Below are 14,967 nucleotides of genomic sequence, written 5' to 3'. Positions count from 1 at the left end.
CAACTACACAGTTACTTGCAGTTTTGTTGGCTGGCTGGAAGTAACCCTATGAATTAGATAAAGGCACATTTACACTGTAAAAGCCTCTATTCAGTGCAAAAGAATGCAATAGTGAGCTTCTGTCTGTGGCCAAAAAGCTAATGTGTATAGCTTTTTGAATCTGGAGAGTCCTCTGTTACGAATAGGATCTGCAAAATGCATGAGACAAGTGTCTTAAATTCTTGAGGTATCCAAAAGGTCAGTCTACACAGCAGTGGTGTTACAGCATCAGTAAGAGCCTGTGCTGTACTGGAAAACCATCAGGTTGACTCAGCACCCATGCCATTCTATCTTAGATGTGCTATCTTCTGGAGAAGAGAAAACCTTTTAAGGTAAATCAACTGTGGCTTGTCTCAAATAACCTCTTTTTTTTTTTTTTTTTTGCCTCCTTGTTATGTCTGGGAAAAACCTGAGCTGAGTGTGTAACTGAAGCTACAAAAGGTCTTGCAGAATAGCACAGAGGTGAAGGATTACACTGTAGGCATGGCTGCCATGTAAAACCCTGCTGAAGGTAGTTACACAACTATAACTGTCCAAAAAAATAGTTGGAAAAGTATAGGGCTGCAAATGTCAATGCATTTCATCTTTAGGAATTTGTCACAGAATGCACTGTTAGGGAATTTGCCAAGCAGCTTTTGGCATACTTCCTCATCCTCTCATTCCCAGAGGGGAATGCTGCCAGCCTGCCTGCATCTGCTGGAGCTGTAGGCAGCATTTTTGATCCAGATCCAGACAGGACCCTCTCTCCAGTCAGCGTCTTAAAAAGCCCCCAAAATACCTTGAAAAGAAAAAAACTGCACAACATCTCAATCAGGTTCTAATTTTCTGTCTGGAAAGTATCTTTTTTTTTTTTTTTTTTCTTTGTAAATGTGGTTTTTTTCTTCATTTAGACTCTTCTGGATGCTCCTACACAAAGAACCTCCCTAATCTGTGCTTTTGGTCATATTACACTTCTTGGATTTCATAAATCATTAAGTACCACGTCCCACCCACCATCTCTCATTCAGTATTGAAAAGAGGGGATCAGCTTCTTCTGTCAGCCATTCCAGATGATTATTTATATTAAAGTCTAGAATTTAAAGCAACTACCCTCTTTTCTCAAATTCTGCTTTGAGAATTGTCTTGTGCTAACCTGTAAAGCTGTGTTTGTACCGTCCTTCAGTTCCTCAGTTCTTACTAGTGTGAAAACTTAACGAGAGTTAATCTGCCAGCACTAGGGGCTGCACATCAATAGGACTGACAGCCAGAGATTTGCTTACCCAAACATTGGCATTTTAAGCATTGTTCACTTTCTCTTACTGCTGCATAGGGATGTCAGAGTAGTAAAACACATCCTAAGTCATGCTGGACCCCTTCATTTAGGCAACTGAATCCCTCTCATATTTTCTTGTTTCCTTATTTCATATACATATCCTAATCATATAATTATCAAATGGATTTTTATACAGGGTTGGGTTGGAAGGGATCTCAAAGATCATCCAGTTCCAACCTTCCCACCATGGGCAGGGGTACCTTTCACTAAACCAGGTTGTCCACACACACAAGAGGTTTGGGAAGACAGGTTGTCATTGTAGACTGAAGCAAAAAAATTAGAGTACCTCAGTCCTTCTCCTCATCTTTTGTTACCAGCTTTCCAGCATTGTTTATCAGGTGGGTAAACTTTCTTTGACTTTCCTTTTCTGGTTAACATACCTACAGAAGCCCTTCCTGTTATTTGTTGCACCCCTTGCAAGGTTCAGTTCGAGCTTCACCCTGGCCTTTTTCATCCCACCCCTTCACAACCAAACTTCATCTTTTTCCTCTTACAGGGTTACCTGTCCTAGTTTCCACTGCCTGTGCCCTTGCTTCTTGCACTTTAGTTTGACCATCAGATCCCTACTTGGCTATGCTGTTTTCTTGCCTTCCTTGTCTGATCTCTAAGTTACGCATTCCAGGAGCTGCCGGAATTGCCTAAAGCCCACTGTGCTTCTTTCCCAGCAGATGTCTAGGAGGTTGAAGTCCCTCAGCAGGATGGGAAACCGTGAGCACAATGCCTCCTGTAGCTGGAACAAGAAGGCTTGGTCAGTAGGCTCCCCTTGATCAGGCATGAGCATTTTTGCACAATATTTTAACTAAGTGTTTTATTGACAAGGAAAAAAAGCGGTGTAAGAGTATTTGAACAAGTGTTTACAGAAAATAACCTCTAAATGTAAATACATGGATTTGGAATTAAAACCTAAATTTGGAATTAAGAGTGAAAATAATTTAACCATACTTCAGCAAGAAGATATACAAGCTTTGCTTTTCCAAGCAAAGGAATTGAAAATGCACACTAATAGCAGTGCACTGAAATTTACAGTTTTTCACCTACTTTGTAATCAAACACTCTTTGAAGCCTAATTGTACCATGTTTGATGTAGACATTGATTTTGTTGAAACTCTATGTACAGCCAGTGCAAACAGTCCAATAATCCTGAGCCTTTATTTGGCTCCATAACCATTTTAATGGCTTTTTCCACATTTATTGCTGGCAACAGCATACCTTCACAGAAGCTGAGTTGTGCTTTTTGTGTTGGTTTTGTTCTTGATTTACAGGCAAGCTCTTTAATTGAACTCTTAAGAACACACTGTGCATTCAAAACCTTTGCATACAGAAGATGCATTTAAAAAGTTGTTAATAGAGTCCGGATGGTGGAGCATGGGTGATCATTCTCTGGTATGTAGAACATTCAATTAAAATAAAAATAATCAGGATATTTGCAACTCTCTGTGATACGTTCAGATAATTTAAGCATCATGACATAGAGAATGTCTTGCAGTCTCAGGACAATCCCCTTTGATTTCCTTTCTCTTTAGGCAGGAGTTTGCCTCACTATTGCTTCATTTATGTCACAGATATATTTCATCTTTCCATACCAGAACATACTAATGTTGTTTTCCTGAAACTGAGCCAAAGACAGACTCTGACACAGATTTCCAGTGTACTGCAGGAAAATGAGTAGGGGACATGTGTGAAAACAGTACAATGTCCTTCTTGTATTTTCTGAGTTGCAGCACAAACTAGATGATAAGCAGAATGGGTTTTTTTAAGAGGTTTTTAATGGATAAGATAACACATTATAAAGAAAAATAAATTCTGGGTAATAAAAATATTTTAAAGGAATATAAATAGCATCAAAGGGATGTCATAAAAAAAAGATCAAACCCAGAACTAAATCTACTGAGTTCACAACGCACATTTTTCTGAAAATAGTTACCTTATTGCATATAGATCTAAACTGCACATTGGTAGATGCATGCAATCATATCTTTCCATGATAGCATTTTGCCATTTTGCACTATCAACACCAGATAAGCCTCCCCAGAGAAGGAGTGGTTTGTAGAATTAAGGATGTAGTCCTCTGCAATAAAATGCTGAAGAAAATTTTGGGTCACTAGTATTTTTATATAATTGAGGTAGTTTCTTGGCTGTGATGGTTCTTTTGCTCATTCTTACAGCACAAGTGCAATTATACACATAAATGGACACAAGTATTTAGATTCAATATGAAATATACAGTAAGGTTTGTATCAGCATTTTGGGGCTTCTCACCAAATCTTAGCCTTTTTGCACACATTACATAGATTAAGATATTCAAGATTAGTTTGCAACTTAATTCACGTTGTAAACCTATACTTTAAAAAAAGTAAAATTAAAATTTAAAACCTGATTGTAAAATTTTAATTTGATCCCATTTATTAGGATTCAGACTTTGCTTACAAGATCACACCATTTCCCCCTTCCCCATACCTATTACCTTTATAAGAATCCTGCTTTCTTTTAGCAGGGGATGGAGGAAGAAAGTGAATTAGAGTGTCACAAGTGAAGCACCTCATATGCAGAGCCCCCTGCATAATTTGTCATCAAGAAGAAGCACTGGGAAAGGAGCCAGAAGTGTTGAGATTAACAAAATAGGGTCCTTTGACTAAGAGAGTTACACATTTCCGCAGGGAATAGGTTTCCATCCCTGTCACTGCCAAAAGGTTGCTGAGTAAAGTTTATGCACAAGCACTAAGGCTCAGATGAGACTTAGACATTCCTGCTGACACTAAAAAGGCTATAAATTAGGCATTTGGCTCAGGAAAGAAAATCTAAGTTAGATCCCCATCTTTACTCCAACATCTGTAAAATGGGGAGCCTGAGGCAGCTGGGAGCAGGTGTCACAACACCAGACATGCAAAATGACACATCTCCCCTGTGACTCAAATCTGACTTTTATTTGTTCTGTCCTCTCTTCCCATTGAAATCACAAGATTTCATTCCCTTTCCTGAAAGCAAATTCTTCCTTGAGATTTCAGTGAGAATCAATTGGCAAGCTTCTGTCCATTTCCTGGCACTTCATGTCATCCTGTTCACTCTTACTGTTTTCCCTTCCCTTCCTTTCTTTCTTTTTTTATCATTTCATGCCTTCAAATTCTTCTCCCGTCTCTTTGTTTGCCTTCCTTCCCTGACTGACCTTACTCCCAGGTGTGTTTGCCCAGTCAGTTCTAGGTTCCAGGACCAACATCATTCCATTCTTACATTTCATCCAGTAATTCATAGGTCCAGACTTCTTGGCCAGCTACTACCCAGGCATCAATTTGCTGCTAAAAATTTTCCGGCCTCTGCTTGCTTCAGCTTCTGCAACATGCATTTCTCTCTCTGTGTTGTCTGTACCTAACTTAGAAGAGACATGAGGAGGAAAAAAGTATATCCTCTGAGTTCTCATGGACAAATATTTCCTTATAAGTATTTGGAAATACTGGGAAAGTTTTTGGTGGTATTTTAGACTGTTTAATTTTCAGCAGCCTGAAATTCCCATCTCCGTGGCTTTAAATATTTTTTCAATTTCTTTAGGAATATGTTGTATTTGGGGGATTTGGGAGGAGAAGGATGTGTTTGTGTCTTCCCAGAACAAGGAATTTGTTCGTTGTGAGCATACAAGTGAATGGGAACCAGAAAGAAATAGAAAACAAAGACTACAACTCATGCTGCATTTTTACTTAAAATAGCCATATCATGGTGAAAAAATTCCATGTGTTGTCACCCACTAAATGTGTGTTTCTTTGCCTATGATTTTCATTTGTGGTTATTGTCAAGCAACCATAGTGTCAATGTCTATATGAGGCGCATAGCGACAGAATTCAGCAAAATGCGTACCTGAGAAAATTTATGTAGTTAGGCATCAGTAAATCCAAAGCATCACTGCAGCTACAGTGACTGACGTTGTCTACTTCACTAACATGAGTACAGAACAAGATAATGCATGTAGAACAAGATATGTGATTATCATGGACGGTAATTTCCAAAATGATCATGTCAGATGTTGTGTTGTCATGTTTTCGCAGCTCAGTGCTCATGGCAAAGAAATCACCCTTCCACAAAGTGGCTGAGCTCAGGAGAGAGTTGGAAAGGACAGTATATTCCTGTCAGAGTGGCAAACCACACTGCAGTAATTATAAGGAGCAAAACAGGCAATCCCCTGCTGTCTCACTTGCCTCAACTGCTTCTAAGTTAGGTTGAGGGAAAAAAGCTACAAGACGGGACCTGCCCAGTATTGAACATTACTTCTAGGAGCATGTTTTCCTTATTCTTTCATCCTTGCTTGACCTGAAAACATGTTGCAATAAAGTTTTGCTTCTGGGTGTTCAGCTCAAAGTGAGCTTCTAGCATTATTTTATACATTGCAAATTAGATTACAGGAAATGTAAATTATTTCTGCAGCCTAATCTTTTAAGTGTTCTCAAAAAATAAATAGTTCAATGTATATTAGTTCAACATCTGGTATGTTTGATCTTTCTGAGAATGCATTGTGTAAAGCAATATGCTACAGAACCTTGCTATTTCTTATCTTTCCCTATCTGCTGCTGGGAACTGTTGGAAACACCATTGCAAAAGGGATCAAATGATATTTCATATGTATGGAACTGGATAATTAAGTTAATATAATTCTGTTCTTCATGTGTGAAAACTAGATTGCCCTGAAATTCATAGACTGAAATAGAATGGTGAAGAAATCTCAGTTAACTGAGATGTAGTAAATTTACAGTACAAATCTGGCATGAAAACCATTTTGTCTTCAATGGCACCATATGATACCTTTCTAAAAACCAATTGCAGTGTCCATTTAAGGATTCATTTGCAGAGTACATTCATTAAATGAACCACGTTTCCTACTGTACTGTGAAGAAATTAGTTCTGGAAAACTCAATTGTGCCAGCTCTGAATTACATTTATAAACACTCGAAATGCAGGTTCCCATCTAAACAAAAGAAAATTAATTGTTCAGTTGTCTAAATAATTCAGGAAAGAGATTTCTAATACATGTTCAGACTGATGGACTTTTCAAGGGAGACATTATGCACTGTCACTGTGCCAAATAAATGTTAGATGCATAATATGAAAATTACTATTTTTATGCAATACATTTCAAAGAAAAAAATTTAACCTGAGTCCCTGAAAAAGTATGTTTTTTTCTTTTATAGACATTTACCTGCTCCAGTAAAGCAGACAGATTTCGAGCTGTACAGAAGAACACAAATTATTAACCTTATGTTTGTGATTACTCTAAGTTCTGATATTTTTACTACAGGGCTTAGAAAGCACAGTCATATATCTCTTCTATTCTTTGTCTGGTTATACATGGGAACAGTGCAAAATCCATCAACTTTTTAGATCATCTGAGGGCTGCGGTAGCAAGAATGACATCAATTAACATTCCAGGGAGATTATCCGTTTTGAAATCTAAACAGTAATAATAAATACGTAAACATATATATCTACACACATAAAATCTTGAGGTACAGCTTGATCTTAAGGTGTGAAATTAGATTTGCAGACAGATGTGCGAACTCCATAGCACTGTCTGTTCTCTGCTGAAGCAATGCAAAGTCTTACCCAAAATTTTGCTCCTAATCACTGTTTATGTGCCTCATGTTGCACTCTATCTCTGAAAAAGAAAAGAGAAATATATTAAAAAGTGTGCACATCCACTCAAGGAACAGGCACGCTGTGTGTTCCCTAGTCATACTGGTAATTTCAATAAGCTGCATCTGGAAAAAGACAGCAACTAGTCTTTAAGCAGTCTTTTAAGTCTGCAAGTCATATGGTTTTAGCATAATTTTAGAGGCATTTAAAAAAAGACAAAAATAACAACTCAGCTATTTCTGCTAATATTATTAGAAAAAAATACTTTTGTGTTGTCATCCTAGTAAGGAATCTCTGTTATAGTGCTTGAACTTTATTTTACCATGTGGCCCATCAGTGCCTGTAGAATGATGGCCAAAGAGTCCAGCAGCATTCATTTATTTAGTGGACTGTCCCCATTCAGCGCTTAATCTCTCAATGTATGCTTCTTGAACAATGGCTCCTGATGATATTAAAACTTTTGATTGGAAAGTGGCAATTCTACCTGACACAAAAAAAAAAAAAAATCCTCCCTCCTGACAGAATCAGTGAGATCTGTGTTTAGTGACAGCTTGTCTTATCTGGCAGTTTCTCCTTGAATATCTTGCCGGCCCCTCCCAGAACACATAGAAATACTTTGGCAGAGGCATGGGACTGAAGAGAGGGTTCTTTGTTCTCTGAGATTTTGTATGGCTTGACAAGAAAGATTTAAAGATGTCTGTAGGTCACTGAAGGTTAGTATTTCCTGACATTATTACTTTGACAAATGAAGAGAAAACAAACACCCTAACCATAGGAACAGAATGTCAGGATCATTGCAAATCCAGAAGCAGGCAACACTAACAAACAACTGAAGGTAAGCTTTCTGTGGCATCCAAAGCAACATCCGACTGAGGATCTGGATGAAACTTGCTCCGGAGATTTATGAAGGACAAAGAATTTTTCTCTTCTTTCTTTGGGCACCTGATGCGAAACCCAGATGGCTGACTCCTGGTATTGCATGCAGCGGCTGACCACTAATTCTTTGTGCAAATATTTTCCCTCAGCCAAAAGTAAGCCCGCTTTGACCCATTACAGAAGGCAGCTTGAGAAAGTAAGCAGTCATGTTACTGGTTCATTCATTCACTTATCCATCAGAGTAAATTGAGAAAACAAACTCATCAAATTTTCCTCTATCTAATCAATGCAAGCTAATAAAATGGTTTTAAATAAGATAAAATCTATGTCCATATTAAATACAACACTTTTAAAGACTATTTTTTCCTGTTTCTTTGGTTTTCTTGGTGCTGGTTTGTAATGGGATTCTTTTCCCTCAAAAAAGTGGGCTGCACAGACTGTACTCTATGAAATTATTAGATGGAGTTATTATTCTTATCTGAAACCAACAAAAACAACTCTCCTTTAAGGAGATAATAGCTGCTTCAGTTTTCATTTTAGTCTAGCACAATTTATTGTAAAACAATTGTAAGAAGGTGCAATTTTTTTAACTTGCCACTTGTCATAATGAGGACAAAGATTGGGTACGGGTCCTGTTCCTATCTTAGGACTGTTTAGCCCATACATGATGGCCACTGTCTAATCCTACCTCCCACTGATTCAAGGTTAAAAGATAGAAAATGCTAAAGCTTCCACTATGCAGAGCCAGAATGTGTAGGGAAGAGACACTTAAACACTTATTAGGGAGAGAAGGTCTCCCATGGCTTCAGGTAAAAGTTGTCTGCTTCATCATCCTCCTTATTTAGCTTGACCCTGCTCTTCATGAACAGAGTTTGTTTTGCCTCTTCTTTTGTTGCAGTTCACAAATCTTCCTTTAATGTCTCTTGTTCTCTTTTCCTGCACCTGTTATCTGTTCTCTGTCATGAATATTTATCTCACATAATTATGGGTATGCAAATAGAGTTAAATTTAAAGTACCTACCCAGAGCACAGCTCCAGCAGGTCATTGTAAGCATCACTTTAGCTGTCATTGTAAGAATTGTAGGGAAGAATTAAGAGCAGTGAGAGCTGGTCACAAAACAGGGTTTCAGTGTGGACATCTGATCACATAATAATAACTTCAACTGCCCTAGTGGAAGCTGTCCCTACCCCTGGCAGAGGAGTTGGAACCAGATGATCTTTAAGGTTCCTGCCAACCCTGACTATTCCATCATTCTGTGATATGCAATTCTACAAGGGTGCACACTCTTTTTGACTTCACTGATGAGTTTAAATCCAGAAGATGGACCTCAAGTTTTCAGATTAGTTGCAGTGGGACAGAGTAAAGGAGAGGAGTCAAAGCATCAGCCCATAAGAAGTGTCCTGTAGGACAAAGCACAGAAGTCTGCCCCCAGCTGTGGGTCAAGGAGTGAGTATGTATAGAAGGTATGTCATCATATGTGACCGTGACATTTTGTGGGGTGCATTTCCCTTGCAATCTCCCAACATCAGGAGCAGATAAAGCAGGGATCAACCCTCTGGCACTCCTCCCCATATTCCACATATGCACTGGCCATTTACAGAAGCAGATAATGCTCTCCATGTCCACACAACAGTCTGTGGTGTCAGTGGCCAGTAGTTTAGTGCCTACAGTGTAAAGAAGTATTTTTTTTTATTTTATTTTTTTATTTTATTTGAAACCAGTCTCCTACAGTTCCTTTGAGAGGCCTCTGCTTTGTACATATCAGTGACCATGTCTGTCATGTCTTTATTATTTTCATAATTCTTTGAAACTTTACCAGATGATTCTCTCATCTGTCTCCTCTCCAAACTGAGCAGTCAAAGGTTTTCTACTCATTTGATCTTTTATTAAACACTGGGAAATGAGAAAACCTTGTGGCAAACTTGGGTGGCAAAGATATCAGAATGCCTGAGAGGTCCTGGGAAAAGAAAGGGTTTGGAAAAATCCTAGCTAATTTCCCTGAACTGGGCTTCTCTTCCAAGCTTGGTGGGTGAGGAAAGCTTAGTGACTAATTGTCCAAAAACCAGGTCTTCTTTCTTTATTGGACACTTACAGAATTGTCTGATTCTTTAGGCTTTTAATTGCTCTTTTTACCATATTCATTTAAAGCAAGTGATGTCAGTGTCTGGAGCACCTCAGTACACCTTACCTGCACTGACTGCACCTCTGGGGCTGCCCCCACCCAGTTATCAATGCTATGGTGGCACTAAGAATCTAGTTTTTATGTCTGCAATTAAAGCCATTATTATAGGTTGTTACTGGGCCATTGTAATCAAAGGAAATATGAAGACTTCAAAGTGAATCCCAAACGAGTGGATCCATTAATTTGAAAAAAAAATCCAAATCAAAAATCTCACATGTTTGTATTCAAAATATTTCCTGAGAAATATGGTTAATGGAAGCACTTGACAGTTTTAACAAAAACATAATTTAAAGAATGAATCCTGATTATTAGAACTGCTGGCTACAGTCAACAAACTACCTGGGCTGATGAGGCAAAACAGAAAGCTAGAGAAATCATCTGGATTTAGAGTTTTTAACATTGCTGTGAAGAGTGGGGATTTTCCAAATAAATATATTTTGAAATGTTGTTTAAAAAGACTAGTAAGGTTAACAAAGTCATGGGAATATTAGGTCACAGCTAAGTAAATGAAAAAATATCCATTAGAACATGTTCTGAGAACTGTAACACATGGTTAGTTCAGGAAAGCACTGCTGTATCAGTTCCATACTTTTTACAAATATAAGGGTTTAAAACCACATGGGGGAGCATTTTATGGTTTTTGGTTGGTCGGTTGGTTTATTTTGTGTGGTTGATTGCTTTGGTTTGGGGTTTGTTTTTCAGAAGGCTTCATTGCTAAAATATTCACCTAATGTTAGATAAAGCTAAAAGTCAACTATGAAAAAAAAACCTGGTCACAACAATTCAATAGAAATTTCTTAAAGACATGGCTGGCAGTCACTCTCGTGGTTCTCTCCATTCTGTCCCACCAGCTCCGCTTTGGGCTGGGCTGTCTCCACAACTAATGAGAGCATTTTATGCTAACACTGAATGGTCACACTGCCAGAATATCCCACTGTAATGTGAGCTGGATCAATTTGTTCCCTTATTACAGGAAATCAGTGTAATAACTAGATCCAAGAAGGAAAAAATCCATTATTTTCAATGTAAAACATTCATTTATTCAGTACCAGACATCTCATATTTATAATTTCTTCCATTCAGAAGACTACAAATCTACTAGTTAAAATGAAGAGGTAAAAATAGCACAGATTTCAGCAGGACTAAATCTAAATATTTTTTAACAACTTACTTAAGACACAAAAAGCTCAAATTCATTCATTCACTCTTATTTGGCAGGTAATAAAATACAGAAGGCTCAGAACTGTCCGGTACCGAAGTCCAACATTTCACACAATACTGCGTAGCAAGGAGACTGTCAGGAGGGTGGTTCAGTCCTTGGTATGCTGTGGTTTTGACAGAGGATGGGATTTTCTTCTGTGACTGTGATTTGGTGTATCTTTGGCTAACTTTGTTTTCCTTACCAAACAATTGTAAGTATCAGCAACATCGCATCTAGGAGATCTTCACTTTTCCAGCTGCTTTGAAACATTTGGTTTGTGTCTAGGCTCTATCAAATAATCTGTAAGCATCAGAAGACAAAGATGTGAGTCATCAGAAGCAGAAAGAACACCAGCAATGTGCCATCCTGGGAAACAGAAGATTTTTCTGGGCCCTTGAGATTAATAGCTGCAGCTGTCAACCTCACTTGCTGGCCCTTTTGTTTCATACTGATCTTGGAAAGTGAGTTGTGACTCACTTCCTCCGGTCCTGATGCTTCTGCTGAGCAGGGAGGTGTTGCTCTCTGCCTGGTGAACGTTTGTACATGTGATGTCTGGTCATGCTTGTCACTGTGGAATTTTCAGCCATGAATCCTAAAATGATGTTTGAAAATAACATGCACTTCAGAGCTACCATTCTCTGCCATTGCTTTCATGTCTTAGTTATGGAGTGATGGCTAATTAGACCCTATCTTACTGGAAAATTTTCAGTCTCTCCCCTTACTTGACTCTGTATTTCAGTAGAAAAAAATAAAAACCACATCAAGAGGCTTCATTTTTTCCTTTCCTAAACAAAATTAGTCTGCCAATGACTCAAAATCTCAAAGAGAGGCATAGTGGTCCAAAGTTGCTGTTTATTTTTTTTATCTTGTGATGCTAAACTCAAGGGCACGGTATTGCAAGAACACAATCTGCTTCAAGTTTAAACATGAACAACAGTTTTCAGTTCAAGCAATACTTCTTCAGAACACTAGGCTCACTAAAATAATATTTTAACAGTTGTCAAAAATCAAATACTGATTCAGAAAGTTTTCCAGCACAATTTGTTATTGGCCAAGCAGATACATTTCATATAATCATAGATTCAGAAAATCAGAATATTTTGGGTTGGAAGGGACCTTTAAAGGCCATCTAGTCCAACTTCCCTGAATGAACAAGGACACCTTCATTTAGATCAAGTTTCTTAGAGACCCATCCAACCTCACCTTGAATGATTCCAGGCATGAAGCATCCACCTTGTCTATGGGAAATGTGTTCCAGTGTTTTAACACCCCAATGGTAAAAAATTCTTCCTTTATCCTAGTCTGAATATATGGTCTTTTAGTTTAAAACCATTACTCCTCATCCTATCCCAACAGGCCCAGCTAAAAAGTCTATTCCCATCTTTCTTATAGGCATCCTTTAATACTGAAAGGCCAGAATGAGGTGTCCTCAGAGCCTTATCTTCTTCAGTATGGGTGACTCCAATTTTCTCACCTATCCTTATAGGAGAGGTGCTCCAGCCCTCTGATTCATTTTGAGGCCCTCCTCTGGACTCACTCCAGCAGCTCCTTGTCCTTCCTGTGCTGCACCCCAGAGCTGATGCAGGGTTCCAGGTGAGGTCTCAGCAGAACAGAGCAGAGGGGCAGAATCCCCTCCCTGCCCTGCTGCCCAGGCTGCTCTGGATGCAGCCCAGGACACGTTTGGCTCTCTGGGCTTGCAGTGCCCATGGCTGGGTCATGTCCAGCCTCTCACCCAGCAGCACCCCCAAGTCCTGCTGGGCAGAGTGCTCTGATCTGTTCATCCCCCCAGCCTGTGTTGACATTGGGGTTTGCCCTGACCCAACCACAGGACGTTGTCCTTCGGACACATTCTTGGCCACTGTCCACAGACGGGGCTGGCCAGCTGCAAGCAGAGTACTCAATATAGCAGAGAGAGCCGTTGCATTCTGGTGTACAGTAAATGTGTACAGTAGATGTGTTTAGACCAGAATGCAGCAAAATTGATAGGGATGGCATTCCCAAATAATATTTTGGTTAAGAATTTTAGCACTTGAAATTTGAGACAGTGAAATTATTTCCTTGGCAGAAAACTACTTGGACCTGCAGAACCACTATCACTTTACAAATCTGCTGGCAAATGGTGCATTAAACTGAAAGAGTTGACTGATCTCATATGAAAACATGGATTCTGTACAAAAGCATGACCTTTAGTCAGGCAGGTATTTCATAAATACTATTTCCATTTATAGTTGCCTGAAATTATATCTGAATATGGTTGGCCATGATTTCAATAAAGAATCCTGATACTTGAAATTATTCCAGTGTGCACGAAACAGGATGCATGTAGATCACACCTGGGTGTTGGAACAGGAAGCTGTTAAAAGATCATTTTATTGATGTGTTCTGCAGAAAATCTCCAGCTCCAAGGTGAACAAATTCTGTGCTGGTAGCCAACATTCCTGAAATACATCATAGTTCACAAGTAAGAACCTCTCTCACATCCTGTAAGTCTGCAGCGTGGAATATCATTGCTCCATAATAGAACATATTTTCATGACTATACAGAAGAGGTAATTCCAGAAAAGAGAAAGGACAGTAATATGTATTTGCTGAAAAATTCCAAGCAATACATTTTAGGCAAGACATGCAAACAGCCTTGAAGGATAATTTTGTAAAACACATGGGCTCTTGTAACTCAGTGAATATATAACTATTTTCTTTACAAGTTATGTGTTGAAAAAATTTAGGGACATCTTCCAATAAGATGTCATATGACGGGAAACAGTTAAATACCACTAGGATTTTCCAGTGTAGCTCTGTTTTCATTAGTCAGGTAATATATCTCCTCACAATTAAACAAGAAAGAGGGATGAGACTGTAGAAAGCTTTGCTGTGCCCTGACAGACCCAAATGATGCCCAGGCAGCAGTCAGTAGTCCCAGATGACAATCCTGTGGGCTACACAAAACACAGCTTTCAGTACCAAACTCAAAGACTTTTGAATAAGTTCTGAACACATTTAGAAAGCAGTCAATAGCACATACTTTAGATAACCAATAAAGGATGAATCCGAGCATAAATTCACAAAGGTAATTTTAGAACTCCATCATCTTGATGTTTTAAAAATGCTCCACTCCATTATAGATAAAAGTTTACATATTTAACATGGGGGTTGAACATGATGTTTAAACTTAGTGCAGTATTAATGATGCATTTGCAATGCATTTTTTTAGATGTAGTACTCAAGTTAGCTTGTACTATTTTAGGATTTGCAGAATTACAGTTTTGCCTCCATATCTCAGCCTCAATTAAAAATCAAAAGCTTTCGCCTTTTCTAACAGACTATGAGCTAGTCTGTTAGAAATTATTCAGTTTATTGTCTTTGAAGTTATTTTGCCATTATTTCTTCTACACATATAGAAAATTTCTAACAGTGTAAACGAAAGAAATCTCCAATCTTCTGTTTCTCACTATACAGTCAATGGAATGCTCTGTCACTGCCTCAGATATCAATATGGATATTAATGATTCCATTACACATTCTACAGAAATGTTGGAATAACCATGGTGTCCTGATTTAAATTACTTTTTAAAATATGTATGGAAATTAAAGCTTCTCTGTGACAGTTTTCCTAGAAACCTACAAATTATATTAGAAAATATATTTACTTTAATCTAAGGACACTTAAGATGTGTATTTTAACTGTAGATCAAGGTGTTGATGATCCAGTGTCTCAGAGTGGAGTTCCTCAGTTCTAATCAGTA

The sequence above is a fragment of the Parus major genome, chromosome 5, assembly GCF_001522545.3.
Source record: "Parus major isolate Abel chromosome 5, Parus_major1.1, whole genome shotgun sequence".
In the NCBI taxonomy this organism is placed as follows: Eukaryota; Metazoa; Chordata; class Aves; order Passeriformes; family Paridae; genus Parus; species Parus major.
The sequence above is the reverse complement of the archived record's forward strand: the minus strand, read 5'-3'. Positions refer to the sequence as shown.